Below are 27,756 nucleotides of genomic sequence, written 5' to 3'. Positions count from 1 at the left end.
TCAGCATGTGGCTCAGTGAACGAGGGATCATTGAGAAGTTTTTTTTGCTTGCCTTTCAATATTTCATCACATTTACTTATTTTCAGGGTTCATACAGGGCCGTCAAAATCTTGAAATGTATGCGTCGAAGTCCAGTTTCCAAAATGACCTACAACACTCTCCGTCCATATTTACTTACAAGAGAATTATACTCATTGTAAAACTACAGAAACAGTTTCGCTTTAAGTTTGATGGAATACTCTTGACACACTAGTTGTTGCAGTAATAACTAAGTAATGTGACGTTGCTTGAAATTGTCTTGAAAAGCTTGGAATTTGAAAATATCTTTTCCAGATGATGACAGTCCTGGAAAACCTTTTTTTTTTTTAAATTTAGGCCTTGAAAAGCCTTTTGAATTAAAGTTACACATTTGGAAACGCTAAATGCTCTGTTGTGTATATATGAAAGATTAAAAGTTCATCAGATTGAAATCATTTTACATTGCTTCATATACATATGTATGTGAACATATCCTTGACTGCTGTGGATTATCTTTGTGTAAGTCTACTGTGGCTTAATTTATATCTTGTGTGAGGAGTGAAGACTGCTGTGGATTATCTTTGTGTAAGTCTACTGTGGCTTAATTTATATCTTGTGTGAGGAGTGAAGACTGCTGTGGATTATCTTTGTGTAAGTCTACTGTGGCTTAATTTATATCTTGTGTGAGGAGTGAAGACTGCTGTGGATTATCTTTGTGTAAGTCTACTGTGGCTTAATTTATATCTTGCGTGAGGAGTGAAGACTGCTGTGGATTAGCTTTGTGTAAGTCTACTTTGGCTTAATTTATATCTTGTGTGAGGAGTGAAGACTGCTGTGGATTAGCTTTGTGTAAGTCTACTGTGGCTTAATTTATATCTTGTGTGAGGAGTGAAGACTGATGTGGATTAACTTTGTGTAAGTCTACTGTGGCTTAATTTATATCTTGTGTGAGGAGTGAAGACTGCTGTGGATTAGCTTTGTGTAAGTCTACTGTGGCTTAATTTATATCTTGTGTGAGGAGTGAAGACTGATGTGGATTAGCTTTGTGTAAGTCTACTGTGGCTTAATTTATATCTTGTGTGAGGAGTGAAGACTGCTGTGGATTAACTTTGTGTAAGTCTACTGTGGCTTAATTTATATCTTGTGTGAGGAGTGAAGACTGCTGTGGATTAGCTTTGTGTAAGTCTACTGTGGCTTAATTTATATCTTGTGTGAGGAGTGAAGACTGCTGTGGATTAGCTTTGTGTAAGTCTACTGTGGCTTAATTTATATCTTGTGTTAGGAGTGAAGACTGCTGTGGATTAGCTTTGTGTAAGTCTACTGTGGCTTAATTTATATCTTGTGTGAGGAGTGAAGACTGCTGTGGATTAGCTTTGTGTAAGTCTGCTGTGGCTTAATTTATATCTTGTGTGAGGAGTGAAGACTGCTGTGGATTAGCTTTGTGTAAGTCTACTGTGGCTTAATTTATATCTTGTGTGAGGAGTGAAGACTGCTGTGGATTAGCTTTGTGTAAGTCTACTGTGGCTTAATTTATATCTTGTGTGAGGAGTGAAGACTTCTGTGGATTAGCTTTGTGTAAGTCTGCTGTGGCTTAATTTATATCTTGTGTGAGGAGTGAAGACTGCTGTGGATTAGCTTTGTGTAAGTCTACTGTGGCTTAATTTATATCTTGTGTGAGGAGTGAAGACTGCTGTGGATTAGCTTTGTGCAAAACATGACTCAGCTGAGCCTAAAAGACAACTGTGTTGTATTGTGAATACCAAATATTAATGTCTGACACGTGCAGTATTTTCTATTAAATTTGAATAGATTAGTGTGTATTGGTTTGGTAAAGCTGACAGACGTACATGTAGAAAAAAAATACTTTTTCCCTCTCGGACTATATAACGCCTTCAGTGGTCTAAGCTAGGTTTTGTACATCCCAGATATCTGTGGTTAACGTGTTTTGATAAAATACAGACGTTCAAACTGTCTGTTTACTCACTGACTAAATATTCAAAATCTTTGTTAGATGGTAAACCAGAAATGCCTGATTTGTTTTTTCTACTAAAAGTCTGTGTAACAACCGTTTTGTGTGGGCTGAAATGAGCAATTAATATGGGGTATAAACCCATCAGACTTGGTCAGACATAAAGCTGGTACTATCTGGCTGTTACTTCAAGCTTTTCCAGTCAGAATTTGGATTGGGAATTACCGTGATAATGAAGTTATAAATTGAAGTACCCAGCATTTCCTTCAGATGTATTATAATGTTTATCTTATTCTTCATTGATAGATACGAATATACATATCTGTATATTGTTCCAGGATAGCAGAAGACAGGACCATGAGACTGCAAGACTGCCAGCTGTTTTTATTACAGATGCATACTTTATTGCTCCTCATGAACGGTTGTGAATAATTACATTAATAATAAATTTCCAATTTTTGTCCTTGGAGAGCTGATGATGAGGGAACATATTATGCTTTCAGGAAGCAGAAGATCAATTTTACCAGGATAAGCACCTAATTTTTCTTCTTTGCTCTTCTATTATCTTGTATAAAGAAAAATTTTGTGTTAAAAAGGAAAAATGACTCTTTGCAGTTCATCTGTTCAAGGCTGGTGAAATATTTGACTTTTTATTTCTTTAGAAGTTCATTTCTTTTTCATTTTGAAATTAGCTTCTTTATGATTTCTGGCTCATCGGTAAAGATTAACTGAATACATGTGACACAAGGATATCCTGGGATGTCATCTTGACTCCAAATGTCTTAGAACAGATAAGTCGAGCTCTGTTGTCAGAAAAAGACCACCTTGGTGTGGTCCAATTCTAGCCTTTCTCCTAGTGGCACAGAAAGAAAGTAGCCTCACGGGGTAGATATAAAACTGAACAGAACCGCAAATCAACTCATACTAGGCATGACTTGTCAGTTTTCCCCATTAGCACACAATTATTGAGTTTCCATTCAAACTTGAATAGTCTGCTACTTGCCCTCCAGGGAATACTTTGCCAGTTTCACTCCCAACATTCATCCCTGGTTATTGGTGTATTTTTAGCTTTGTTGGCTTCAGACTTTCTTTTCTTTTCTTGTTGTTATGTATTTTTGTTTTGTACTTTGTATAAAATGTATAGGTGTGTGCAGGACTTGCTTACCTCTTAGTCCATGGCTTACTCTGTAGACATTTTCATCACACTCAGGGGGATATGAAGACATCACCCTCTACAGAAGCATAACAAGGTCTTATTGATTTCTTGGTGACAGCTGTCATTTCCTTAACTAGATTTACCACCTCACAGATTTCATTCCTTTCCACACAAAAGAAATTTGGTGTCAGTTTTCTTTCTGTTGTGTCTATATTAATAGAAATGGTCTCGTCTCCATTTCCAAGTATATTAAGATTTCTAGATTTTGAAGTCATATCCAGCTGGCTGTTATTGACAGTTCTGCATGCTCATGAAGCTGGTATTTGTCAGAAGTAAACTTAGATCCCTTGATGGTATAAAGCACTAAAGCTCATCTCAAATTTCTTGGTCAGGTGGAAGGTTACACTTCATACACATTTGAACACTGCAGATTAATTCTGGCATGCACAAAATTTTGTTACAAATCAGATTTTGGTTGCTAAAGATTAGCCTTTTAGGTTTTTTGACAAGATGATATCAAACCCTGAAAAATCTGAAGTACAAACCCAAGTTTTTGTTTCTAGAGTTGTCAGTGATGTTGTATTTAATTTTGAGTTTGGAAGACTGAAATGGTGAATTGGTGAGAAGAATTCAAATGAACGTTGGATTTTATTAATTCAATTCATTACCGACACCAGGGGATTTGGGATAAGTGCATACTCAGAGATCACTTTAGTAAGATTCCTATTATTTGAAGAGCTGCTCAAGTGGGTTTAGTGTAATCCAACTGGCACATACAAGTTCCAATGCAATATCAGGTGACAATCAAAAGAACTACAAGGAAGTAAAAGTGAAGAGGATTGCTGTTGGCTCTGAGCTGTTAGGCTGCAATTTAGGGATAGGGTTTGTCCCATTCACCGGCTCAAACAGCTGTGTTTCACGGGATCAAGATTTACTGATCAAAGCCTACAACTTTTTTGCAAGACTAATTTTACTTTATTTTGAATATCTTGATAAAATTTACCTGATGTTTTTTGAAATATATTGGTGCCTTCAGGGTGATTTTTTTAGATTTATCCAAATTAATTTGGAAAAAATGTTCAAAGCAGTTTTTTCAGTATTAATGGATGTATAATTTGACCTTGAAGCAGAATGTGAAAATTTGTATCAGAACGTGATGGTTAATACTTTCAACCAGATTGAATAATTGACTGGAAATACATGTTTTGATTTTCATCCCATACATCACATCCGGTACGTCACATGAAATCTTATTGTTTTCTGAAGACTTTTCGGATCTGGCTCCTAGCATATGGAATATAGACTTTGGCTGCATGGAAGTAAGTTACGGTGTGACATTTATGATGTTGTATTCGAACTGTCCTGTCGTCACAGTGTCTCATGAACGTTGAGATATGACATAGACTTATAAATTGGTAGTTTAGTCACTTTATTGATCCTCGGCACAGAAAATTCAGTGAAATTCATATTTGGCCATTTTTTGAATAGGTGTATTATTTCAAATTCAAAATAGGAACTGCATGGATTATTCAGTTGTATGCATGTATGTGTTAAATTCTATATGTTGACAAATTTAGTGAAGAACAAAGTATGGTGTGCCTGTTTCCACCGGATAAAACAGTAAAATTAAAGCTGTTATCCAACTTGTTGTCAGGGTCCACGCGACTGGACTTTTACCACTTCTCGTAGCCTGATGTCTATGAAGTTCATGATCGTGGTAAAAAACATGAAAAAAATGTAAAAGAATGTACCGGATTTGAACCCTACACTGTCAAACATCACTTACAATTGGCCAATTATTTAAGACTAGAATAGAGATTAAGTGACTTTGATCTTCTGCTGATACCTTAGGGCAGAAGACAGAAAGAATACATTGTTGCAGAGCTGATGCCGTTCCCATTGTTATTTACATAGGACAGTTTTGTCAAATTTTTGGTGGTTTTTTAGTCATAACATGAAAACAACACAAAGTACAAAAATAATTCTTGCAGATTTATAATCGTGATGTCCAGTGGCACCAGGTAATGTTTTTTTTCTTATGATTTTAAGCAGTTTTAAAAATTGACCTACTTTTGAGCCAATTTCATTGGTCAGTTTGGGCCTATTTTTCATATCAAACTAAAAGTTTTTTTACAATGTGGGAAGGGCAATCCACCTAAAAACTGGTCGCAGAAAGTTCATCTCAATAGGTTTAGCCGTTTTGAAATGAAGATTTTTTTAGAGTGTCAATAAAATTCAAAATGCTGCTAAATCATGTTACTGGTAAAATATCATGAAATGGCAAAAGTTGCTTCATGTGTTCCTTATTAAGACTCGAAAGTTTGGTTTTTCTGCCTTTTATAGTTTTCGAGATATTGCAATTTTACGAGTTGACTAAGAACGATTTCAAAAGGTGTTCCGTTAGGAACTAGCGTGGACACCTATTAATTTGGAACTGCCTTGAAGGAGACTTGAACTCCTAACCTTAGTAACGAGCACAGTCTGTAATGATTCTGAATGAAGTGCTTAGTTTGTTAAATCAGTGGTATGAAGGGGGTGAAGGTGATAACTGTATTTTACCGCAGAGACATTGCCCCTAGATGTAGCAGGCGAAAAAGGCCTACAGTCTAACTTGAAAACTTCCTCCCACACAACCAGACAGATTGCACTTAAATGAGCTGAAGGCTGCCATCAAATACCCGAATTACATAACTTTTTTTATTACAGCTTCATGGGTGTTTTTTGTCTCTACACTGCCGCATTAGACACTTCTTCTAATTTCCTTAACGTTAGTTAACTGCCATGCCCTCATATCCTTCAGAGGATCTGGAAGGCCACAAGTTAAAAAAAAAAAAAGAAAGAGAGAAAATACTGTAGTGGAGAAAAACTGGCATCTTTTACATTTACAGCCATTATATTACCACGCATTACTTTTCGTAGAAAGTGCAAAAGGCAGCTTCTGCACTGCAGCTTGACAGACATTACATTGTTGCATTTTGAAGGAGAAAATGTCAGCTTCCAGAGCTTGCATATCCAATTAGTTAGATTTCAGAGGCCCTCGCACATTAAGATGGTATAAGGGCCAACTCGCTGGCACTACTAGGCCCATGGCAGTGGGTTCAAATCCAGTTTTTGTTGCCTTGGCTGAAACGTTACATGAAGAGATTTGGAGGTACCTGACAATGTTTAAACGGGCAGTGGTTTACTCTGAGTTTTCCTCCATCAGTAAACCTCACCGTAGAATATTCTTGTGTAAGGTATTGGAGAGCAGTCTAATAAATGTATAAAAAGAAACTGATAGTTGAATTTATTTTTTGAAATTACTTCATGGAAATAAGAATTTTGTCCTTAATGATCTATTTCTCTGCATTCTGTGGCTTGATGCACATGTGGAGTAGTTCTTTTCTTTTCTGTGTGCCTGTTGTGACCGAATTGGGATGTTGGATCGAAACTTTCAGAAATAATGCTTGTGTTCATGAGGAGCTTAGCTGGCAAATTGCTCCAGATACTCACAGAGATTGCATATTGATTAGCCCTGGATCCTCTAGTTGGATCTAAGTAATGTGTAGCATCTTCTGGATTGGATGTGTGCAGTACATTTTGATTTGACATCAATTCTGAAATTAGCCAGTCATTTGACTGGCTGAAAAGGCAACCTTTGGACTATACCCTGGATTTTCTGATATTATGAATAATATTCAATCTTCTGAATTTCTTTTCTTCTCTGCATATTCCATATTTTCTCTGTTATTATTTTATTTTATTATCATGATTATTTGAGACGTTTTACACATTTCATGTCCAAAAGTCTATACCAGTATAAAGATGTCTTTAACAGTTTTCAAGGGATCAAAGCTATACTGGCAGAGTAGATGAAATGATTGTTGTGAATCTTTGTAAACAATTATGGCTGCTGCCGGCCATATTGGATTGTCTGACAGTCACACCTTTTCTCTAAGCTGCCAACTCACATAGAAACTGGCCTTACAAAACAGTGGGTGACCTGTCAACTGAGCTTTCGTGTACAAGTTGTACAGATACACTTAAATGAAAATTGTGACTATATCCAAAATTAATTTCATGGTAATTGGTATGATTGATTTATTTAATCATAATGCACCTTCTTGAACAACAGACCTAGGTCAATCAAATGATCAGCATGACTACCCGAGTCATGAAATAATCAAGGTCTACATGCAGGTCTTGATTTTTCAATTCAGAAAAGAGTTGGAATCCTGTTTATTGATGATAGCATGGTCAGTATATTCATTTTCTGCTTATATGCATAGTATGAGAGGCTTATCAAGGTGTTGACATGGAGTCATACAGTATTTTCTTGACCTTTACTCACTTTGGCCTATTGTATGTTGCTATCCATGTGAACTACCTGCCTCACTCCTATCTTATGCCAGCTAGAGAATGCAGTTTAGTGTGGCCTGACAAAATGTTCATTAGAAATGCTAATCTATAAACTGAATGTAGGCATCAAAACAAACATACATCCTGTACCAGCTGCCATACAAAATGGATGGTACAAGTCAGTAATTAGACTGATTTGAAATACACAGCACAACTAAGAAATTAGGACAAAATTCCGCAAAGAGAAGTCTTCAACAATACTCAGTGATGATGGAATGTTGTAAGGTGTGTTTTAGGCAAATGAATTAAATCTACGTAACCACACTGTATACCGTGTTAGTCCAAGATGTGCACGTATAACCAGTGTGGCAATTATCCTCCGAACAATGAATATGCAGACCCTATAGCCCCAGGTAAGTGGAATTAGACTCGGTTATGACCAGTGTAAAATTTGAGTAGTTTACAGTAAAGGTGTTTGATGGAAGAACCTTGAAACACTACTTTTTTTGCTGTAATAACTTTAACATTGCTAGAAATCTTAACGTATATCATGGTCAAAGTAGTATTTACCACTGAGTGAAGCAGTTAGAAACATTGTTTATTTTATTGTTTGTTTGTTTATTAACCAATATAATACACAAAACATGAGATTCGTATAAACATACAGAAACATACTGGCCGGAATAAAGCTCCATGGAGCTTGCTCTATCCCATTAACATACAATTTGTATATAATACAGGCATGTGAAGTGGGGAGATTATAAACATCGTAATTATCTGTTCCTGTGAACAAAATAAATAAGTAAATACACATGTGCTTATAGTAACGACTCTCAAGTATATTATTGTGTGTTAGACTAAACGGAGAATAAGTGCTGCAGCATATACGATTTCAGTTTAGATTTGAATAAGGAAATTGACTGAATATTGCAAAAGTATGATGGGAGTTTGTTCCATTCCAGAGGGCCAGCTACTTTAAGTGAACGATAGGACAGATTGCTTTTAAAGGGGGTTCTATACAGATCTAATAGCCGAGGTGTTGTGCCATAGTGACGTACGTCAATGTTTTTAATAATGTAATTATTAAAACTAGGTGGTAATACTTCGAGGGTGATAAAAAAATTTATGCATTATCATATTAGTAGAGAAAATGTTCAATTCAGATATGGGCAGAATTTCAAGAGTACAAAAAGTGGATTTGTGTGTTCTAGGGACCTAGACATAGTCACAATTCGAATAGCGTGTTTTTGTAATGTTTGCAGAAGAGTTACATAAATAAGAAAATTTCATCATTTATTAAAACTATTCTTTCTTGATAAATTAGCCTTATAAAGCTTGACACTTTTTTCAGCCAGATAGCATGACAGGAAAAATAGTGAAATAGTCCAGTACAGTAATTTATTTTTGGCAGGCTGTTGTTATGTTCTGTTGGATATTGACAATCTCTGACATGGTTACAACATATTTTTATAGTAAAGTGGCATATTTCATGATAAATGGAGTTCTGAGTCATAGAGACAGTTAATTTTCCCATCCATTATTTGCTGCATTTACTTATATGCTTTCTGATATATCGTTGGTAAAAAGAAATATTTATATGTCTTGTTTATTCTCTGTGTTGATGTTAACTCAAATTGCTGTGATACCTAACATTGTGTTTGGAATGACTAAAATATAGCTGAGCTTTAAGTTGTCATATTCTTCACTTTTCTAAAAGAGCTGCAGGAGAAGAAAGTGAAATGAAAACATGTCGTTTGTAATCAAGATTACTTTAAGTGTTGCTAAGATTTTGAAGTCCACCAACCTTGCCTTATTTTCATGATCCATGGTTTGCTGTTTGGGTTACAAGGTGGACGATGAAAGTTTGTGTGAGATACGGGATAGCAGGTGTTCACTTCACAAGACCTGTCGTTGGTGACAAGGTACCAGAAGCAATTTCTTTGCAAGGACTACAATTCGAGAAGCAGCTTTCAGGTCTGGCTGTCACTGGCTAATTTACTGTTATGTACATGTTGACAGTTGCTTCAAGACCGAGCCAACTAAAGTAGCACAATATAATGGCTCTAAGCCACATTGGCGCTGATCAGCTCAGGAAATGGCTGGAAACTGATAAATTACTCAAAACTGAATTGCAGGCAGTCGCACTTCAGTAAATGCGTCAATTATCAAGCATTATTTCAAACAATCTAACCTGTTATGGAAAGTGTACAAATGCTGAGTAAAATATGTATTTTGGAAAGCCCATGATTGTTGAGTGTATTGTAGAGGAGTCCATTTGCTGCCCTCCTAATGAATGACCAGACTTATGCTGAGAGTGCTTCTTACTGTCTGCACTGGCTGATCTTTCTAGTTGATCACTATGTCTATCTGAATTGGGGCAATGGATTTTAGTGGCCAAGCATTTTAAGTCCACCTCAAGCTTTCTTGGTCTTTTTCCTGAACAAGATTCCAAGTCTTGACTACGATTCAACCTTTTATTGGACATACTAAAGGATGAACGTTTAGTCATTCACTGGAGTACATATTGTTTGATATGCCAATATGTCTGTTTAGATTTTTTTTTTTGGTAAACCTACAGTAGATGTTTTAAGTCCTAAGTAAATGCTTATAATGTATAAGTGTTAAAAAACGTATTCTTGAAAATGGGTTTGCAGCATTCAGTGTTTGTACAATTACATTAGCCATTGGTTTTAGCACATTATGTAACTGATAAAGTGAATTAAAGAAAATAATTGTGGAAGAAAAGTCAGCATGCATATCAACACGCGCTCTTCGATTGGCTCTAATTTCAGTCTGTAAAGTTGTTTTTGAACAGACAATTAGTTTCTTTATGTTAATAATTGCTCTGTCAGATTATCCTGAATTGAATGTAATATGTCAGGTTTAATGTCAGTGGCTTTGGCTTTTACCTTTTATTAAATAAATGCAATAAACAGCAATCATATTGGTCATCTAAAATGTCTTCAATCAAGAATTTCTGTAAGATAAAATGTGGACTGGCACACGGCATCAGATACTACATTCTGAATATGACACTTAAATCAATGCAGCATTTGATTTATTCATTCATTTATTTGATCTCTGTTTTACCCAGGAATGTTTCGTCTTACAAAGATTACATGCAGGCTTCGATCTGATCTTGTCTGGTAGTCATGGGAAAAACCCCATGATATGGATGTAGCATGGTGGGTGGAGGACTCAGACATGTGACACGCCGTGGCCATTAGTCATGGGTTATAGTGGGCTTAACTGAGGGGTCTAGATGGAACTCTGGCAGCAATGATTTCATCCCAGGTAGCAAATCTGAACTGGATGTTCAGATACCCTAAATGACCATAAATTTTGTCCATGATCAACTTGCTCATTTTTCCTGATTGTGAGAGTTCTATTGATTTTAGAAAGCTGTTTTAAGGTTTGCTTTGAACACGAGATGATGTTCTACTGGAAAAATGTAAGTTTTAGCACCAAAGGTAATATTTTGAGACATTTATTGTCCTTGGAAAATGCACTTTTGTGGGTGGACTTTTAGGCCCTTTAGGGTATCTATGGTGCATGCTGTAGGCCGTGACCAAGTGGTGAAGTTGCTTACCTCCGAATGTGCAGGCTCAGAACTGATGATAATACGCAGGGCTTCCCCAGCTCTGACTGTTTGTGAGGCCATGGTGGCAATGAGCAGTTGTTAATTGACAGTGTTGAGTGTTTATTCTATCATATAGAGACAACTCTCAATCAGCAGGTATGTCATGTATATGTGTGTGCCACATGTAGGAAACTCTGTCAGTAACTTACTAAATAAACCAAAAAACTGTATTTACCATTTACATGTACCATTAATCCCAAGTTAGGCTTTATTTTCTCTTGTCTTTACTCCTTGCTTGCTGTATATACTTGTGTATAGTAAATAAGTACCTTGTTTTATGCTAATAATGTAACCTTTCTTGCATATGATATTGACAGTGTTTCTTATTAAATTGATACCGTTACCGGTGATGGGCATTAACGTGTCATCAACCTTGTTGGAGATTGTGTACTTAATTTTATTACCACTAGTGAAGACCATTAAGTCAGTTATTCTAGGTGATCCGTACTCTTTCAGGGAGTGAGGGTTCATTTTGTGGTAACTTGGCGACCATGTCATTCCCAGCTAGGACAGGTCACGTAGGCCAACATTAAAGTCATAACTAACTCTCCCCATTTAATGTGTCAATTCAGGGTTTCATGTTGACCAAATTAACTGACTATTAACCACTGTAGAGTATTGATTTCAGGAGCAGGAGTTTATGTTTCACTGCTTGGCTTTTCATTATGATGGCTTTTTAATCTGGAGGAGATCGCAGGTGTAATGGCAAATTTGTATTCTGTTTTCATTTCCCACCTCTGCTCAGTGGAATATGGTAAAGCCAAAGGAATGCATTGTACAGACTTTATTCAATTTCCTGGAGTGATAGCAATCTGGTGTCCAGTGACAGCTCTGTCGTGCCTTCTGCCCCTGGGTCCTCACAGCTATCTGTGTCTTCCAGCGCAGTTAGATTGACCCTAAACAAGGAGGCAGAGAGTCTGGATTGATAGCTTCGCAGATACTCCCTTATTTGATAGGCATGTAGAACATAAAACATTGGCTAATTGTGGGCCTCAGATCTGTCCAGCAAGACAGACATGAATCTGTCTTTAACCCGAGCACGGCTGAAAGGCGGTAAAGTGATCAGCGGAAATTGCTCACTGGCATGTTCTATCGCATCTGCAGAGACAAGATCTTGACCTAATACGGTCATCAAGCTATTGTGTTCTCATTTTAACTGTGCTGCACACAGTGCAGGCTGAGACATGGCGCTGGGTGTTCTCTGCGGTCAGCACCTCTGCACAATGGTCTGGTCAGAGGCTACACAGCTGGGGCTTTGGCCAGCCCATGAATGATTCAGCCGGTTTTGGGTTGTCGGCTAAACCCACAGACATGTTATTGTCTGAAGGCTGTCTACTGTGTATCACAGACTCAGATTGATTGCTTCCCATTATTTCATGGTTCTTGTAACCAGGCATAGTATACTAGCCAGCATTTGAGGAGGAAAAGTTGTAGTTCATTAATACAAATGAGATCTGTCTCATTCCTCACCTTCATTATTTTTCCATGATTAACATGTGTACAGATTTTATGGGTCGGTCTCCTTCATTACTTAGAAGCTGATGTCAGTTGCTTTATTTATTACTGCCTATGTGGGAAATGTATACTGGTATTTCATGACTGACTGTATGGTTTGGTAAATTGACTGACATTTGTAACATACGGTATTGACATAGTATAACTGATCTATCCCAAAAAGCATACTGTGCTGTAATATGTGTGTGTAGATGTACATTCAACGTTTTGTAATACACATGATTTAAATAATTTTGAAAGGAATCCGAAAATCTGATTCTCATCACGACCTCCCAGATATAAACCAATATTGTAAGAATCTGAGTCTCATCATGACTCCCCGGATATAAACCAATATTGTAAAAATCTGAATCTCAACATAACTCCCCGGATGTAAATCAATATTGTAAGAATCTGAGTCTCATCATGACTCCCCGGACATAAACCAGTATTGCAGAGCCTGAGTCTCATCTTGACTCCCCGGATATAAACCAATATTGCAGAATCTGATTCTCATCATGACTCCCTGGATATAAACCAATATTGCAGAATCTGATTCTCATCATGACTCCCTGGATATAAACCAATATTGCAGAATCTGACTCTCATCATGACTCCCCGCATATATAACCAATATTGCAGAATCTGAGTCTCATCTTGACTCCCCGGATATAAACCAATATTGCAGAATCTGATTCTCATCATGACTCCCTGGATATAAACCAATATTGCAGAATCTGACTCTCATCATGACTCCCCGCATATATAACCAATATTGCAGAATCTGAGTCTCATCTTGACTCCCCGGATATAAACCAATATTGTAAGAATCTGAGTCTCATCATGACTCCCTGGATATAAACCAATATTGCAGAATCTGAGTCTCATCTTGACTCCCCAGATATAAACCAATATTGTAAGAATCTGAGTCTCATCATGACTCCCTGGATATAAACCAATATTGCAGAATCTGACTCTCATCCTGACTTCCCGCATATATAACCAATATTGTAAGAATCTGAGTCTGATTATGACTCCCCAGATATAAAACCAATATTACAGAATCTGAGTATCATCATGACTCCCTGAATATAAACCAATATTGTAAGAATTTGAGTCTAGTCTTGTCTCCCTGAATGTAAACCAATATTGTAAGAATCTGAGTCTCATCATGACTCCCCAGATATAAAAAAATATTGCAGAATCTGAATTTCATCATGACTCCCCGGATATAAACCAATATTGTAAGAATCTGAGTCTCATCATGACTCCCCGGATATAAACCAATATTTTAAGAATCTGAGTCTCATCTTGACTCCCCAGATATAAACCAATATTGTAAGAATCTGAGTCTCATTATGACTCCCCAGATATAAACCAATATTGTAAGAATCTGAATCTCAACATGACTCCCCGAATATAAACCAATATTGTAAGAATCTGAGTCTCATCTTGTTTCCCCGAGTGTAAACCAATATTGTAAGAATCTGAGTCTCATCTTGTCTCCCCGAATGTAAACCAATATTGTAAGAATCTGAGTTTTATCAGGGCTCCCATAAACCAATATTAAAGGAATCTGCTTGGATTCTTGTGTAAACAGTTACATTACATATTAAAGAATATATACATTGTTCATATCGATAAAATGTTCTGAACATGGAATCCCCCAAATCCGTTCACTTGTACATGTATTTATGAAAACCTCCACTTGGAACAAGATTTTATGCTAGATTCTGGGGGATTTTTGTAAGGTCTGTCTACAGGATTGGTTTCTGGTAAAAACAAATGAAGGCCTGAATACTGAGCAAGGTTAGCTAGCCACCCATCCACCCTTCCAAGTGGACAGGTGAAATAGCTGTTTTGAGCACTTTCAACATGGGAGAGATAGGAGAAAATGAACACCCTCACTGTCCTTCACATTTCTGGCTAATGTCTGACCAGTTTTCAGTATAATATGAACTGGTAAATTTATTGAAGCATGTATGACAATTCATTGTCAACACTGACCTCTTCTCTTAACTCCCAACTTTCATTGAATACAAATTCTGCACCTGCTCAGACTCTTAATAAAAGGGTCTTTTTCTGGCTGATGTGTTCTGCTTCCAAATCAGTCACTTGGTCAACTAACCCTGCATGTGTCTAATTGGCGCTTCATTGCTCTGGTACAATTACTGGTTTTGTGTTCCACTGGGCAAGGTTCACAGTCACTGTCGTATTGTCAGTGAGTTTGTTTGCCTCAGTGGTTTTGATTGTGTTTATATTGCACACAATTATTGCATCTGATTGTTCAAAACTGTGTTTGTGTAATGTGATTGCATGGCTTAAAGTCAACTGATTTGGGGCCTTAGTGCACGGTGGTTAGCTTGCTAATGCAGCACAATGATTGGGAGGGGCTTTTTGGGCATTACAGTCACTGCGAGTTCAAGTCCAGCTCATGCTAGCTATTCTTCTCTGGTCGTATGTTGGAAGATCTTCCAGCAACTTTTAGATGGCAGTGTGTTTCCCTGGTTTCTTACCACCTTATCTCTGTTCACGATCATAGAAGTGATTTATTTTTGAATGCGATATAAACAACCCAATCCAATAAATAAACTGATATATCCATGACCATCTGCATATGTTTTACACATAGATCTAAATGTAATTATTGTTGTATTAAGAAACAGCTGTCATTAATTTCATTAACTTATTAAAAAGACCAATCAAGTTGTCGTTGTGAAGGTTGTAACCTTGAATTTAAGAGATTTGTCACAGATACCTGGCATATGGAGGTGGTTTACTTCAGACTTCCACTCCAATGTCTTCTGCGTATGAACTTGACTGTCATCTTATTAGTGAACAACACTCAACTAAATCAGTTAACAAGTTTTAAATTGTACTTTGTTAAACTTTATTCATACACTGTATTTTAACATGTGGTGCATTTCAGGATATGCTTCAATCTGCGAATGAAATTTAATAGAAATACGAAAGCAACATGTGCCATACTTTGGCATGACCCAAACTCCAGTAACACTTGTTATGAAGTTCAGATTATTTGCCAGCAAATTGCCCAAAAACATATTTCTTCAAGGTGTTATTAGTCATTTAAACTTTTAGCCAGTAGGATATGAGTGTGTCGCCGTCTTTAAAAAGGTGAAATATTGGAAGATGCTCGTGTGGATGTTGCAGCCAAATTTATGTAATGTTAAGGCTAATGGTTCTGTCTGATCTGTGTGGTAGTGGTCCATTAAATATTCCCTGCGGCAGTATACCCAGAACAGTGTCGCTAGGAAGACCTGAATTGTCTTTTGCCGCCCAGGGCAAGACTAGCCTGTGGAACCTGTTGGAGAAACATTATTGTGAGCAGGTATTAGATGGGCCAGATGGAGAGCTGAGTGTCTGGGTTGGGATGTAAGCACAGAAAAGCAAATGGCCATCCGCCTGCCTAATGTTCCCTTAAGGCCTCCAATGACACAGTTCGAAAGATTGGGTAGAAAACGAAATCCCTCTCTAACAACAAAAGTGTTTTGGATGAAATATTGATGTATATCCCATTGGACCTCTATTTTCCCTTTAACGTGTCCCTCTGCTGCCTATCCTTCTTCCCTCTGTTGGTAAGATTTGTTGCATTCTCTCTGGCTGCAAAGTGTTATGATTTCTGTGCGATAGGTAGCAGTAGCTGATAATGTTACAGTCCTGTTTCATTTATTAATATTTAACATGTGGCATGTGCAGTTGTTATAGTCTTGGCTTGTTGACAATTTGAAGGTCACAGTGAGGCCGTCACTGACATGTTCAGCTAAAGTGTTATCCTTGCCACAGCCAATGTGCCCCTGAGTAATAAGGTTACAGACTTGTTTCCAGTTTTCCCCTGGTTCAGCAGACAAAGGCTTTTAATCAAGACGTATGTCAGGTACCTGGGAGAGGGCGGTGGTTTACTTGTGGCACTCTGGACTTCAGCAATTAAAACACACTAAGGTCACAATTACATTTAATCGGATACAAAGGGTATTTGGTTTTCAGTGTTGGTAGTACGGATAAATGTTTTGGCGATATATATTAACTGATTAGTCAAAATTACACAGAAATTATTTTCAAAAAAAAAAAAATTCAAAAAATCAACATGAAGTGATGTTTGTTTGGTGTTAAGGGAAGATTTATGTTAATTTTTGGAATGTTTTATACATTGCTGTATAACAATAACATCCATCATGAATATTGTTGGAAGAAAGACACCAATCTTATGTGCAAGTGACATGATAGGATGGTATAAAGCACATAATCTGTCCTCACAGATACCAAGTTTGCGAGAAATCCAAATGGCAGGTAATTGAGTAAGTGTTGTTAATTTAACTTGCCATTGTGTAGTAAGTATTGATCCGTCGCACAACTTGTTATCGTCAGTGACAGAGGTAATTCTTTGTTCAGTAAGTTGTAAAAATGTTGATTCAAATGTTTTTGTTAGGCTTTGTTTGTTCAAACATCAGATTCCGAAGTACTATTCTGCTTACTGTTAGTGGACAAGGTTATAGGTATCCTTGGCATAATCACTGGAGTTGTTGTAGATCATAAAACTTGTCAAGGGTTTGATCTTGAACATGATTATACGCGGCCATGGTAACCAAGCAACTGGCATCCATTATATCACGTCCAGCTTAACTGTAGGTTTGTAGTCCTGTTTGTGGAATCCGTGTAATAATAGGTCTGCTGGAAGGCAACGTGAGACCTGCTCTGTATCATTATGAGGCTTGGGGGACAGATAATATGTCATTCTCTTTTCAGACTCTGTAGACTACTCAGATATTTCACCTGACTTCTGGAACATCCTCTCTATACCAGGTCATAGTGCTCTTAACTTGGTGATATCTTGGTTGGGAGCTTTTTGTGACGTACTTTTATGTTGTAGAGTTAATTGTTCAACATTTCATATTTTGTCTGTTTATTCAAAAATGTTTTGAATAGACTGGTAAAATTATCCTTTTTTGTGAAAGCTCTGAAGATAGGCACTCAACCAACATTTTGTCTCTAAAATGAAATTAAAAAGGTTTTGTATGCAAAAAAAATTAAACTTAAAGAATTGGAGAGTCTTGTATGAGAAGATATTAAAAAACGGATGTATAATTTTTTTTTAAAAGTAACAATACATTTTGCTAACTTCATGACAAAACAATCATTTGGCAGGTATTATTCAAGGAAACAAATGATGTTTTTTAAACATTAATGATGTATATTGTATTGATTTATGATCGCACATTTCTTCAATAAGTCAGAGTGGAATAATTAAAATTTATGTAGTGTGAAATATAAATGAAGTTTTCAGTTCTTTTATCCGTATCAATTAAAAGCAGCAGAATCAAGCTGTAATGAGTTGGAGTTTGTGCTGCAAATACTAATATGCCCCTGGCAGCAAATCTCTATAAAATGTGTTACATGTCTGATAAATATTTAATTTGCTTGTTATTTGTTGGATTTGGTGAGATTTATTGCACAGCTTACATGGGGTGAACATAATGTATATGGGCATTTTAGAAAGCTTGGCCAATATCTACCTGTAAACCTGATAGCAATCAAAACATTTTTCAGGTTTTCCATTTGTGGTGATTATTCCCCACGTGTCAGGTTAATGGGGGAGGGGGGTGACTTTTGTTCTGTTAATTACAACAAGTTTACAGGGCTGCCGCATGGTTAATATGGTTTCAAAGCTTCACATATGTACAAAGGGTTACAGGGATCGTCAACTCTCTTTTGAAGCATACACATTGTTTATATGTAGGTGAAATTCAAACATTTCCAGATCTCAAACTGTCTAACATGGTCATGTAGACAAGTTACAACATTCACTTCTATTCATGCTTGTATAATGTCACTTTCTCCATACTAATGGCATGGTGTGGACAGTCATACCATGTGAACACTTTTTTCTCCAAGCCCTTTGTGCTCCCCATTTCATGCAAACTACTTATATCCCCAGGGGCCAGTCCATTGTAAATATCCATCAGCGGAATCTTTCTTTGGTACCAAAATTTGTCCACATACATTGTGCGGAATATGCCCCACTGACCTGCCCGATGTGTGCATCCATTTTGTGATAGGCACTGGAGAGTAAAGAGAACCACATCAAATTAGTCACTAAATGGTATGCCCTTCTTTTGCTGTCTACACCTTTCATCACATAGAACTGGTCTACAAACAATTTATCAGTGGTGTGGGCTACAATAACTAGTGATTTGCTGTCGAGCATCTACGTTCCAGTATAGACACAACCATCACCACCAGCATGTAATTAGCAGATGGATCTTAGTGAATGGGCTTTGCTTGGCTCAGTATATAAACGTATGAAGTGATGTAAACAAGAAACTTAACCTGGTATCTTTATGTTGGCTAGTTTGAGGGAGCATACAGTTATATGAGAATTGATCATTTGTTTTTGTACCTCAGGTGTGTCAGAGTGCTTATGTTTCATGTATGCATGTGTCTTCAGATGCATAAATATGGGTATTCAGTAGTTCCTGGACATTGGTAATTGTGCGCTATATGTAGATGGTCTAGTAAATGTTGGGGAGTAAATGTGAATCTTTGAATGTCAGTAATATGCCCTATCAAACAAAAGCTGAGCTCCTGGACTAAACATCTGAATATTTGGCTCTAATACAAGGTAATATCTGTCTTCAGGGCCCTTCTCCAGATTGCATCAAACTGTTAACTGTTCCATATATTTATAGTGTTATACTCTATCAGAGAAATTATCAGCATTTTTTGTGTCCTCCATTCAACTGACCCAGTCAGGTGTGCATATTATGAACTGATTTTATAAGTGAAGTAAAACTCCAACTAGATATATTTAAATAAACAATTTTTGTGCTCCCCCTTTCGAGTGCATTGGAATTATCCTGATTTGCTCTTTTCCATGAGTGGTTGTTTCTAGGTGACAGTGCGTTTCTGTTTGGCATAATCTTGTGAAGAAATTGTCTGAAAAATTAACTAAGTTAGGTTTTTTACATTTGGTATGCGCTTCTTACCACTATTGTCATGATCTAATTTATTGCTTTGTTACATTATTGCCAGCTAGATTTTACAGAATTTGGCCTGCTACACTGTGAGTATTCAGATCTGAATTGACTGCACAGTACAACTGGCTGCAACTAATTACAAAGCGAAACTGGAGGGCATAATCTTATTTGTTTGTCAGCACCTAGTAGCATATCTAGTTTTACATAATTCTGTTTGTTAGAACTCCATCCGGAGCTGTTGCTGGGGCGGTTGCCCGAAGAGTAATCCCAGCAGCTGATTGTCCCGCACCAATTTGGTACCTTGTTGTGGGCTCTAGTCCGTCTTACACCAATTCAGAAGCGGCTTTGACTCAGGACCTTAACAGTGTACAGGTTCCTGACCAAGGGCAGTGGTCTTCTCTAGCTTTCACCCATAAACCTTTCCTCTGTCATATTAGTAATAAATTCTTGAGTAACCAATGCATATTGGTAAGATTGCATCAGGATCGCTATTAACATGTCCTGATTGAGTGATGGGTCAGAAACTGGACATGTGCGTGTAGAAAGTTGCCATCAGTGTAAACAGAGGAAGCTTAGTGTATAGCCAGTAATAAGCATCCTCTTATATTACATTCATGTGATAGCAGTCTGGTTTATGGATGGAAGAAAAACTACAGGAAACCACCAAGATATCGAAAATTTCCTTGTGAGACCAAGCTTAAATTACAAGTTGAGTGTTTGAAAAGGCTCTGCACAATGTCAAATACATCTGTGTAGCTGTCAGTAGTAAATACCAGCTGTATCTGCATTAAACACATACCAGACAAAGCTGAAATATTTGTGTCCTGACGTCATACTTAACAGTTTTTCCATCATATGACAATGAAGGAATCCTTAGAGTGCATGTAATGTGCCTCCTTGTTGCAGGACGGATTTCCACAGCTCTTTTATCTAGTGCTGCTTCACTGAGACGCCTTACAGAAGGTAATTAACCCACCTCACCCAAGCCATTATACTGATACGGGTCAACCAGTCGTTGAACCATCACCTTCATGCTGAACGCCAAGCAAGGAGGTTACAACTTCCTCTTTTAGGTTCTTAGATGTGACTTGACCCAAGATTGACCCTGGATTTACTGCCTCTCTAAGCGAACACTCTGCCAACTGTGCTATCGGGGCTGGTTGTCATAAAGAAGAGTAATCTAAAGTCATCCAAATTTTGATTAACTCAAATCATTCTATGGCCTGTATATGTGATATTGCAAATCTGGGCTTGAGATTTGAGATCAGTTGGTTGATATTGGATTAAAACCTTCAGAGGTGTTGCTCTGCAGGATACGTTCTGATAGAATATGTCTTGTACACGCAAAGATATTTATGAACCTTTCTTTACCCAGCCGTTTGAATATACATGTAAATGTATTAAGCCATGAGAAGCACATCATTTAGCATTCAGACTTCTTTGGCCTCAGTGAAAATGGAGCCGCCAACTTTGAATTATGTGATCCTGACAACAGTAGAGTGTTGTACGTAAGCTAGGCCAAGGCTGCCTCTTCCCTTGCAATATACTGGCATCTGATCAGGCTGTGTGTTGTCAGGCAATGCTTGTAAGTGCACTGCAATTACTCAGTAGCTACACAGTTGAAGATTGAATGGTATCCCCAAGGAAAACTGTAGACAGGTCTTAAATGGCTGTGTGCATTGCTACGCTGTGACCTGACCAGCCTGTCTGCTGTGGAAGCGCATGGTGTTTTAAAATCCTTTACAGTAACATTTTCACATATGAAAGAGGAACTTTCAGTGCAATTTATGCACATTTTAAAGTTGATTTTGGAGACAAGACTACATTGGTTGGATTGGCCAATTTCACGCCTTGACAAAAATTGTAATTTTACAAGTTCCACAAAGAAAATGCTCTCACAATAAGCTTGAATAAGCACCCTGGAAAAATGTGCGAAAAGGTTGAAAGAATTACAGTATTTATACTTCTAAACCCACAACTTTGACTGGATTGGTGAAGTTGATGCCTTCATTAAACATGGAAATTGGCAAGTGTAGGTATGCACCATTAAATGTGCAAAATAGATAAAAGTATTGACTGAATTGAATATGTTGGCATTGGCATAGGCCAGCCAAATAGATATGCTTTCCTTGTACAACTAGAGGTGTGGAAAGTGCTTAAAAGGAATCAAGCAGTAAAAGCAAAAAGAAAACCTAAGTACAGTGGAGCCTCGTTTTAAGACGCCTTGGTATAGGGCGCAATGGGATATAACATGACTGCCATCTTGTTCCCCAAAAATCTGTGGTTTACTTTCATGTGAAAATTGCTAAAACTGCAAACAAGTAAAGATTTTAGACCAAGAAATATATGTAATTAATGCAACCTCATTCGCTTCATTTCCTACTCCTAGTGAGTCACCCATGTGTTACAGTGTATACTGTACCAAATTGGTGCGGGACAATCAGCTGCTGGGATTACTCTTCAGGCAACCGCCCCAGCAACAGCTCCGGATTGAGTTCTAAAAAACAGAATTATGTAAAACTAGATATGCTACTAGGTGCTGACAAACAAATAAGATTATAAGTGTATGTGATATTTTAGGCTTAAGCTTTTGAATATTACGGGAGTATAAGGAAAAATAAATTTATTTTTCTGTGAATAATGGGAAGATTGAAGCTTGTTACATTTCCTTTGCGAGGGAGTTTGATTCCAAACACAAATGTGACGTTGATGTTGCAGCATTACTTCTCTGTGTGTGTCGCTTCATCAGCAATGCAAAACACATTTGGCTCACTGTGATAGGCATACTTCATAAAGGGATTAATGTTTGTACACTTTCAGTAAATGCTGATAACTTCAATTAGATTTTTGAATGGGTATAAAGCGAGGCATGAAACTGCAGGTAGTGAGATTTGGCCTACTGGCATGCAGGCATGCTCAAACGTTTGAGAACGGCTTCATCATTTTTTTCCTCTTTCCTTCATTTAATACATTGAATTAGCATGATATACATTGAAATGGTGAACATTATTGTTGTTGTTGTTGTTGTTGTTGAGTAGCTATAACATGGTCATGTGATCGGGTTGACATTATGGTGTGAAGTAGCCTATGACGCACTCAGGAACCTGTCCCCAAAGCGGTGTGCTGTGGCGAGGCTGCACTGTAGTTGCATCTGCTGTGGACTAGATTTCCAACATCTGACATTCTGAAAATGTGACTGTTGAAGATGAAGTAACATGCACCAGATGGCAGTTTATAATTTGAGCTGTGGAATGCTACCTGTAGTAGGCAGAATCGGCTGTATGTTTTTACCATGTTGAGTAATGATTCAGTTTATGTACTGTTAGATAATAATTGTTTTCTAAAATGTGCTGGCTATAAACTCTGTTCACATTGACTCGGGTAATGCCAGGTTTATGATTCTTCAAAGACAAGCAGATGGCAATAAATCCATGTTGAAAGAATTTGTTGTGTAAAATTAGCAAGGCCGACGCATGTACATGGGCAGTAATGACTTTTGTGTACATCTGATACAAAACTTTGCCTGTAAGGTTCTGAAAGTGTGGATCTTGTAGGTTACATGCATGAATTTAGGCTGAATCCTGACTGCCTAGAGACAGGTATCTGCGTGTAATCTTAGCTCAATTAAATTCACTGCAGGTAAAACAAAAAACCTTGCTGTTGAATACATTCATTATCCATAATCTTACATGTAAATATGCACTTGAGTTTATCTGTCTGGTCGCTTTGTTTAGCATATATATGTGACAGACAGTCTACCTGTAATTGCTTTGAATGTAGACTGTTTACCCAGCAAAATGTCTCTTTTACATGCAATTCCAGAGTTGAAACCTTGCAATACTTTATGTTATCATGTCTCTTTATTGGGAAATGTGGGGTAGATCATGCATCATTTGTGGTATGAAACAATACATATATATATATCAGGTGAGCATAAAAAAATGGGCTGTACTTTGATGCTGCATTGCTCCATTATCCTTTGTTCAAACCTTTTCAAACTTAGACATTCAAATAGCATGGCTTTGTTAATATACTGACCAATTTTCAAAGTCATAGCTTGAGTAGTCTGTACACAGGTTTAAAATGAAAACATAGCCCCAAAAATGACCCACAGTACATCACCTGTCAGGTGTCATGAGTAGAGTGTGCGCTGCACCTGTGTGACACACGTCAATCAAGTGTTGTCTGAAAAAATTGTCTGACTCTAGTGTCAGAGAAACCCTTCTGCCATATAGGCACAAGTTTTGCGGAATCAAGATGGTTTTCTCTGTGGCGGACAAGGAATAGATCACCTTTTCAAGTAAAACAAGGTAGAACATTTTTTTGAAATGTCTGGAACATGCATTTTTGACTCTATTTTAATTTTGGTCCCATGAACAGGAATCTTAAAGGATGAAATTGAAATTTAGTCTGTATACTTGGGACATTATGGCTTTTGCGCGTGTAAATTTTTAGAAGGTGACGTAATAGGGTTTCAAAGATATCGCGTGTCAAAGTACAGCCCATTTTTTTTTTTTTTTTTTTTTCTTTTTTTTATGCCCACGGGGCCTCCGTGGCTCAGTCGGTTAAAGCGCTAGCGCAGCGTAATGACCCAGGAGTCTCTCACCAATGCAGTCGCTGTGAGTTAAAGTCCAGCTCATGCTGGCTTCCTCTCTGGGCGTACATGAGAAGGTCTGTCAGCAACCTGCGGATGGTCGTGGGTTTCCCCCAGGCTCTGCCCGCTTTCCACCCACCATAATGCTGGCCGCCTTCGTATAAGTGAAATATTCTTGAGTATGGCGTAAAACACCAATCAAAAAAAAAAAAAAAAAATTTTATGCCCACCCAATATATATTTGCATTGAATTGGATATGTTGCAAACTGAATGTGGCCATGAGGAAATTGGGCATAGAAATTATTTCTTTCTTATTCTTTATTGTGATATTTTTGTATATTTTGTTTTTAGTATATATCTTAGTCTAATCCAATAAAACATCATGAACTTCTTGGTGCTTGAAAAAATCAAGGAGAAAACCCAGTTATAGTCTTTTGCACCTTTTTTCTATCTTTAAAGGCTTTTTTTTTGACATTAGTTTTACTTACATCTGTTTGGCACTGAGGATTTCACAATAAATTCTGAAAAGACATTTACCGATATTCATGATTTCTTCTTTATGCAATTGTGACCTTTTGTTCAAATAGAAAGTGATTGAAATGAAATTGTATTTAGTTCTCTAAAATGCATATATTACATTACACAAATTGAACAAACTCTGAAGCACCATTCAGAGACTAAGTGTTATTTTTATTACCCAATATGTGAAATGACATAGCCATTAAATTGGAAATATTGTACATTATAATCATAATGGATGGGTAGACATGACAGGAAAAAATATGACAAATGATGCTCTGTAAGAACATACATTCATCTGCTATGGTAATTATGTGTTGTAAGAAGCTTAAGATATTGTTAATTCTCGTGTAGAATGCAAACAGGCTTCTCCCTGCGGGATGCTTCTCTTCCAAGGAAAGAAATAGAATTTCCACTTAGTAGTAGTTTGAGATCTTAAAATTGATAAATGGAGATATGTAAGACAAAGTAAAAAATGTTGTGAGAAATTATGTAAACTATTGTCAGAAAATGCCGAAGAAAAATCAATCTCACTTTGTAGGAGTTCCCAAGTGTACTGTTTAAAAGGACGAGTTAATTTGCAAATTGCCTGAAGGAAAAAAAAAAAGAGCGCAAGCTCATGTTGCTTTGTAAAGAATACAGCAAAAATTGAATTGTTCAGGATATTGTCATTATATTTAGTATCGTGCTATGTGGAGCATTCTTCACTTTTACATGAATGTTTTTTTGGTGCCTATCCCTTCAAGGCCTGGGTCACAAAAGATCTTCAATACTGGAATAAAGCTTGAATAATTATGCTTTTATCACAATTGAATGAGGTTTGTAATTTGCTGATCACAACTACATGTGTCACAAGACATGATGTATTTGGTGTAAGAAAGTTTTTTTTTAGCCAACCCCAAAACCCCTCTGCATCACCAAAGTGTTAACTTGCAGAGACTGTTATATCTGGTGTATTTGGCTCAGTTGTGACCACTACACCTTCTACACTTCTTGGCTGCTTTTGATAGACTCGTTCAAGTCCATTCCATTGTTGTTACCAATTTCACTGCCTGCCTACTCCTCTGCCTACCAAACATTCACCCAAGTTTTCACCGTCTCTTTCACAAGGGTAACTGAGGCCTGTGGTTTTAGCTATGAGCGCTCATGATGGTCAGTGTAACTGTCCAGATACACTGTACATACATTTTATAACGGAGGACCATGGTCTGATCAGGAGTTCTTTTTTGTGGTCAGTGTAACTCTCCAGAAACACAGACCATATATTTTGTAACAGACGACCATGGTTTGTGTAGGAGCTCTCATGCTGTAAGTGTAAGCCCATATAACTCCCCACTCCCAAAAATTTTGTAACAGAGGACCATTTTCTGGTCAGGAGGTCACATGGTGGTCAATAACTCCTCAGAGACACTGAACATACATGTTGTAACAAAGGGCCATGGTCTGGTCAGGTGCTCTCTGGGTGGTCAGTGTAACTCCCTAGAGACACTCTACATACATGTTGTAACAGTGGGCCATGGTCTGGTCATACGCTGTCTGGGTGGTCAGTGTAACTCCCTAGAGACACTCTACATACATGTTGTAACAGAGGGCCATGGTCTGGTCATGTGCTGTCTGGGTGGTCAGTGTAACTCCCTAGAGACACTCTACATACATGTTGTAACAAAGGGCCATGGTCTGGTCATGCGCTGTCTGGGTGATCAGTGTAACTCCCTAGAGACACTCTACATACATGTTGTAACAGAGGGCGATGGTCTGGTCATGCGCTGTCTGGGTGGTCAGTGTAACTCCCTAGAGACACTCTACATACATGTTGTAACAAAGGGCCATGGTCTGGTCATGTGCTGTCTGGGTGGTCAGTGTAACTCCCTAGAGACACTCTACATACATGTTGTAACAGTGGGCCATGGTCTGGTCAGGTGCTGTCTGGGTGGTCAGTGTAACTCCCTAGAGACACTCTACATACATGTTGTAACAACGGGCCATGGTCTGGTCATGCGCTGTCTGGGTGGTCAGCGTAACTCCCTAGACACACTCTACATACATGTTGTAACAAAGGGCCATGGTCTGGTCATGCGCTGTCTGGGTGATCAGTGTAACTCCCTAGAGACACTCTACATACATGTTGTAACAGAGGGCCATGGTCTGGTCATGCGCTGTCTGGGTGGTCAGTGTAACTCCCTAGAGACACTCTACATACATGTTGTAACAAAGGGCCATGGTCTGGTCATGCGCTGTCTGGGTGGTCAGTGTAACTCCCTAGAGACACTCTACATACATGTTGTAACAAAGGGCCATGGTCTGGTCAGGTGCTGCCTGGGTGGTCAGTGTAACTCCCTAGAGACACTCTACATACATGTTGTAACAACGGGCCACGGTCTGGTCATGCGCTGTCTGGGTGGTCAGTGTAACTCCCTAGAGACACTCTACATACATGTTGTAACAAAGGGCCATGGTCTGGTCATGTGCTGTCTGGGTGGTCAGTGTAACTCCCTAGACACACTCTACATACATGTTGTAACAGAGGGCCATGGTCTGGTCAGGTGCTCTCTGGGTGATCAGTGTAACTCCCTAGAGACACTCTACATACATGTTGTAACAACGGGCCATGGTCTGGTCATGCGCTGTCTGGGTGGTCAGTGTAACTTCCCAGAGACACTCTACATACATGTTGTAACAAAGGGCCATGGCCTGGTCATGCCCTCTCAAGGTGGTCAGTGTAACTCCCTAGACACACTCTACATACATGTTGTAACAGAGGGCCATGGTCTGGTCATGTGCTGTCTGGGTGGTCAGTGTAACTTCCCAGAGACCATAGTCTGATCAGGAGTTTGTGGTCAATATAACTCTTCAGAAACACAGAACATATATTTTGTAACAGAGGACCATGGTTTGTTTAGGAGGTTTCTTGATGTAAGCCCGTATAACTCCCCACATAGATTTTGTAACAGAGGACCATTTTCTGGTGAGGAGGTCACATGGTGGTTGGCGTAACTCCCCAGAGACCCTGTACATACACATTTGTAACACGGGGC

The 27,756-nt window shown here is 38.0% G+C and overlaps 1 protein-coding gene across 1 annotated transcript in view; it reads left to right on the top strand.

Moving 5' to 3' along the window:
• The window catches only part of LOC135466902 (UDP-GalNAc:beta-1,3-N-acetylgalactosaminyltransferase 2-like), a 215,209-nt gene that overhangs the window by 163,741 nt on the left and 23,712 nt on the right, over positions 1–27,756 (top strand). The gene's annotated exons all lie outside the window — the stretch shown is intronic.

The sequence above is a fragment of the Liolophura sinensis genome, chromosome 6 (assembly GCF_032854445.1).
Source record: "Liolophura sinensis isolate JHLJ2023 chromosome 6, CUHK_Ljap_v2, whole genome shotgun sequence".
NCBI classification, from domain to species: Eukaryota; Metazoa; Mollusca; class Polyplacophora; order Chitonida; family Chitonidae; genus Liolophura; species Liolophura sinensis.
The sequence above is the reverse complement of the archived record's forward strand: the minus strand, read 5'-3'. Positions and strand labels throughout refer to the sequence as shown.